Source organism: Saccopteryx bilineata, chromosome 9 (assembly GCF_036850765.1).
Source record: "Saccopteryx bilineata isolate mSacBil1 chromosome 9, mSacBil1_pri_phased_curated, whole genome shotgun sequence".
NCBI lineage: Eukaryota > Metazoa > Chordata > Mammalia > Chiroptera > Emballonuridae > Saccopteryx > Saccopteryx bilineata.
In genome coordinates this window covers 72624303-72630302 of record NC_089498.1, presented here as the reverse complement: position 1 = coordinate 72630302, position 6000 = coordinate 72624303, and positions in this window count along the sequence as shown.

Genomic DNA, 6000 nt, shown 5'->3' with positions numbered 1-6000 from the left:
ATAATGACAGTATGTATGTCTGCTCCAATTGTCGTGTGGCCCTTTATATTGCAAAGACCCCAGTTTATTAGAGCCAGGAAAGGCCTGGGTAAGCAACTGCTAAACCCTGATTTTACAAATGAGAAAACTGAGACACAGAGAGTGGAACTGATAACATAGTTAATTTTTACTAGTTCTACTTAAGATACCAAAAAAAAAAAAAAAAAAAAAAGATACAAATATAAAAGAGTTAAATTCAGTCTCTCCTTCTCAAATACCTTTTATTACTCCCTTATTAATAATAATTTTTTTTCTTTTTAAAATTTATTTTAGAGAGAGAGAAAAGGGGAGAGATAGAGGGGAACATCAATTCATTGTTTCACTTATTTATGCATTCATTGGTTAAGTCTTATATGTGCCCTGACCGGGGATCGAACCTACAACCTTGGTATATCAGGATGATGCTCTAACCCACTGATAGAGCTTTCCTTTTTCTGCACATCCCAGTCCAATGCTCTATCCACTGTGCCACCGCCTGGTTAGAGCTTTCCTTTTTCTGATTTAGGGTTGACTCCCTTTGAAAAGCCTTAAAGTGACACAGCACGTATGCTGTTGTGAATAATTTCCTCGTCCAAGAACAAGTTTATCAGAATCTTTCATAAAAGATCCTGCTAGGAAAGGGGAGAGAGAACACGAATAGCTTGGAACAGGGATGCTGAAATTCCAGGTTGGCAAGCAATGGGTGGGGAAAGAGTGATCCCAAAGGAGTTAGGTGTTCACGTCCGTTACTTCTTGGGTGAGCTGCGAGTATACCGGCTCTGCTCTGGCCACTGTGTGTCTGCCTCTTCAGGAAAGGTTTTAGATGACACAGGCAGTGTTCATGGTGCCAGCTTCATAGTGGGAGCCTCAGGGAGTTAAGGCTCCCCTCAAATCAAGGACCCCTAATCACTGCTAATGAACACTGGAGTTTTTTATAGGTGACCTGATGATACCTAGAGAAGATAAGAAAATGGTTGGAGGTGGCAGAGCCTGTGCAGGGGCTTAAACTCAGAGTGAGTCACAGGCTTACTTAGACCCTTACTTATTGGCCTCTGAATCTTAGAGCCAGTGGACCTGCCCTTTCTGTTCTAATAGCAAGTCTCTTGTCTTTAAGCTTTGATTTTACTACCTGTGAAATGAAAATAATTCTGCTTTCCTTGTCAAAGGTAACCTTTTTTTTAAGTTATGTTTTTATTTCTTTAATTAAAAAACTTTTTCAATTACAGTTCGCATTTAATATTATTGTGTATTGGTTTCAGGTGTACAGCATGGTGGTTAGACAGTCATATACTTTACCAAGTGTCCCCTGGTATTCCCAGTACCCACCTGGCACCACACAGCAGTAATTATATTAAATATTAGTAATTATAATATTATATATTTATATAATTATAATATTAGTATATTTCTTTTTTAAAAGAACTTATTCATTTTAGAGAGGAGAGAGAGAGAGAAGCGGGACGGAACAGGAAGCATCAACTCCCATATGTGCCTTGACCAGGGAAGCCAGGGTTTTGAACTGGCTACCTCAGCGTTCCAGGTCCACGCTTTATCCACTGCGCCACCACAGGTAAGGCCCTGACTATATTTCTTATGCTGTGTTTTACAACCCCGTGATTGTTTTGTAACTACCAACCTGTACTTCTAGATAGGTCAATGCTATATATAAAGTATGTCGACAATAATGAAATCAGTATATATCAGAGCCTATGGAATATAACTAAAGCAGTGCTTGTAGGAAAATTACCACCTACAGAACCTGTATTGACTGTCAACATTCATTAATCATCTATGTTCTAGGCCAGGGGTCCCCAAACTACAGCCCATGGGCCACATGCGGCCCCCTGAGGCCATTTGTCCAGCCCCCACCACACTTCCGGAAAAGGCACCTCTTTCATTGGTGGTCAGTGAGAGGAGCACATTGACCATCTCATTAGCCAAAAGCAGGCCCATAGTTCCCATTGAAATACTGGTCAGTTTGTTGATTTAAATTTACTTGTTCTTTATTTTAAATATTGTATTTATTCCCCCCCTTTTTTTTTACAAGGACAGAGAGAGAGTCAGAGAGAGGGATAGAGAGGGACAGACAGACAGGAACGGAGAGAGATGAGAAGCATCAATCATCAATTTTTCGTTGTGAGACCTTAGTTGTTCATTGATTGCTTTCTCATATGTGCCTTGACCGCGGGCCTTCAGCAGACCGAGTAACCCCTTGCTTGAGCCAGCGACCTTGGGTCCAAGCTAGTGAGCTTTTGGTCAAACCAGATGAGCCTGTGCTCAAACTGGCGACCTCGGGGTCTCGAACCTGGGTCCTCTGCATCCCAGTCCGATGCTCTATCCACTGTGCCACTGCCTGGTCAGGCCCGTTTTGGGTTTTTTTACTTTAAAATAAGATATGTGCAGTGTGCATAAGGATTTGTTCATAGTTTTTTTATAGTCTGGCCCTCCAGCGGTCTGAGGGACAGTGAACTGGCCCCCTGTGTAAAGAGTTTGGGGACCCCTGTTAGGCCCTGCACAGATAGGAGCGAACATTCTGAGCTGAGTTAGACATGGCTTCTGCCACTAAAGCATTTCTAACTTAGTGGGAGAAAAAGCCATTTCTACACACAGCCAAAGCCGGAAACTGGATGTGACCAGTGCAGGTAGCCCCTGAGGAAGTAGACAGTCGTAGAACCCAGAAAGCAGTCCGCAAGGGGTGTGCTTAGCCTCACCTAGAGCAAGAGAGGAAAAGCCCTTCCCCTTCCTCCTCTCCCCGGAAGTCTCTTCCAGCCTTATTTTCTAAGGTCTGGAATTCCTTTAAAAGTCCTGAGGGTACAGGCTTAGTATGTTAGCGAAGAGCAGTTCAGTAACTTCAGTTTTCACTGGGAGCTAAATGCCTTGCAGCAGAAGCTTTCCTGAATGCAGGTTTTGGTGACTGAAACAGCAAACCCAGAGACCTCCTGGAAGAAGTGAAGGTAAAGGGGAAGATTTCAGAGTAGAGGAAGGGAAAGTACAAAAGGAGTCTTGTTAGGAGCTCCTATTGGCTGTTCCGGTAATTCCTCAGCCCTGAGCCATTGGCCTGTGCCAACAGAAATGACTGTAGGAAGGCCCATCTGCTCTTACTCACCAAGAGGGAACTGGGCTTGCAAAATCCATGTTGCTGTGATAGGGCACCCACGGGGTTGGACCTAAGCTCATACTCCAGAAGGGGCGGAAGAGAGGTCACAGGTCTCAGGAAGCCACCTTCCGTGGTGACCCTCCTGCACACCCCCTTTCACTCTCCTGAGCGGCCCCAACACAGGCCTCCCAGACTGGCTCCTTGGGAACAAACCCCAATGAACCAGAACCTCACTGTGACCCTTCTGTTCCTTGTGACTGTCCAGCAGATATTAATTGTGCCAATAAGCACTTCCTATATCTGTGAGGCTCTTCATAATTTTCTCTGATATCCACTGAGCCTGGTAACAACTCCATGTGATGGGGTGGGGGGAGAGGATCCCAAGTTGACCATGTTTGAAAACCAAGGAGGACACAGAGATTAAGTGGATCCCCCAGTTCACATGGGATACCAAGGGGTGGCATGGGGAATTAGGCTCCTCCATCATCAGCCCCCAAGTCACCCCACACTAAAGAACTCTGCAAAACCTGTGTAAGCAGCTTTAAGATAAGTACCCAAGCATCTCCTTCAAATTAAGTGGCCTCCTCAAGGCCATCTTATCTGCAAATTCTAGAGTGACCACTGTTGGGCCAACTCTCAAGGCCATGTCTTCTGTCTCCTGGTCGGTGTCCTTTCCCGTCTCTAGCAGCACAGTCTCTGTAGAAGACATGATCTCTGAGAAGCAGCAGAAAGAGGGCAAATATCTAATCTGGGGAGCAGGAACCTGGGGCTCTATGGGGCTGTCCCTACCCCTTTCAGCTGTCTCTGGGGTTTGGAACCAACCTGGGTTCTGAATCACCCTGGACTCTGCAGACCCTCAGGAGACCCGAGGGTGATCTACTTTAGTCCCCTTGGTTAGGGCAAGACACTGGGTTACAAGTAAAAGAACCTGGCTCTGGCTAACTTGATCAACAATGAGGATTTGTTGGAAGAGTATGGGTAGGTCATCCTGCGGAATGAAAAACTATGTTACTAGGACCCAGAGTCAAATCCGAAGCAGAAGAGGTCAGATTGGCCATCCTTTGGGCAGGGTTGGGTGCAGACCCCTGATTGATAATCCCTGGAAAGTTGCATGCAAAGAGGAGGGCTGACTTCCCAGGAAAAAATCATAGCGCTAGAAGAAGGGGTAATGGGTGCAGGTGGGCTACAAGCCACATAAATTCCCACTGCTCCCCTGAGAGTGTGTGAAAAACATCAAGTGTACTTTTCAAGAGAGGATCTGAAGTTTTCAAAGACTATAAATTCCATGTAGAAAGAGATCATTTCTTGGTATATCGGTGCAAAGCCTCAGAAAGCAACTGTGAAGTGAATTAAAATGCCTTAGGGTCTCAAAGAGTTTGGTGACACCCAAAATGTTAAGTATCACTAAACCCAACTATAAGTCTCTGGAGGTCAGGGACTGTGTAATTGAGTGGGTCTCAAATCCAGCCACATTTGGAAATCACCAGGGGAACTTTTAAGAGAACTACCAGTGCCTGGATCTTACCTCAAGAGATTCCGATTCAGTTTGTGTGTGTGTGTGGGAGGGGGGCAGGTTCCATATTGTTAAAAGCCATGTGATTTTGATATGAGTCAGAGTTTAGAATTACTGATATCATCAACTTTTAAATTACATTGATCAAAACTCTTTCTTCTGGCCTGACCTGGTGGTGGCGCAGTGGATAGAGCATCGGACTCGGATGTGGAGGACCCAGGTTCGAGACCCCGAGGTCGCCAGCTTGTGCGCTGGTTCATCTGGATTGAGAAAAAAAAAAAAAGAAAAAAGAAAAGAAAAGCTCACCTGGCTCGAGCAAGGGGTTACTCGGTCTACTGTAGCTCCACGGTCAAGGCACATATGAGAAAGCAATCAATGAACAACTAAGGTGTCACAGCGAAAAACTGATGATTGATGCTTCTCATCTCTCTCCGTTCCTGTCTGTCTTTCCCTATCTATCCCTCTCTCTGACTATCTCTCAGTCCCTGTAAAAAACAAACAAACAAACAAACAAACAAACAACAAAAACTCTTTCTTCTGATTAGGAAGGTCAAAATGCAAGTTAGTGAAAAGGAAAATAAAAGTCACTTGAACATCCCCTCTGGACAAACATTTTCTTGTCATTTGTGTACACACACCTTTATACAGAATGTAGATTTATAATACATGTGCATACTGTTTTGTAACCATTACTATCCATGGTCAGCATTTCCCTGACACCATTAGATGATCTGTTCCTTAGGAAAAACCTGTAGAAAGGGACTGTCTAGCGGTGAGAGCAGGACCCTTGTCAGGGTGCTGGATGGATGTGTCCCAGTCTTGGAGGCTAAGCTGCCTTGTGCCCCACGGACCCCCCCCCCCAAACTGTGCACAGCCACACTTGGCCCTCACTGAGCACTTTTCATCTCTGACAATCTGATTGGTGGAAAGGTTTTTTTTAAATTGCATTTCTTTGATTACAAATGAACTTGAACCTTTTGTTTTGCATATTCATTAGCCATCCATACTGTTTTCTGCTTTGTGCTCTCTGCATCCTGTTATGTGGTGTTCTTCAGCAGGTCCCCTGTGCCTTTGGGCCCAGGCTCTGTTCACCCAGGAGGCTCCTGGGAAGTGGGTGTTAAATGGTCTCTAGTGTGGTACCCAGACAGACCAGCAGGTGGCGATAACTATGAACTTATAAGTGTGAGGGCTGTGAACTCAGGGAGATAACCAGACTGATTCTAAGTTCAGGACATTCATTTTGGCGGTGTTTTTTCTCTTACACGTTAGGCATTACAGGAAGGCCCAGACCAAGGTGTTATAAAAATACCGTCCTCACATCCATTGTGCAGTTTAATAGTCAGTACTGCTGCTACTGAGCTAACACCTACGA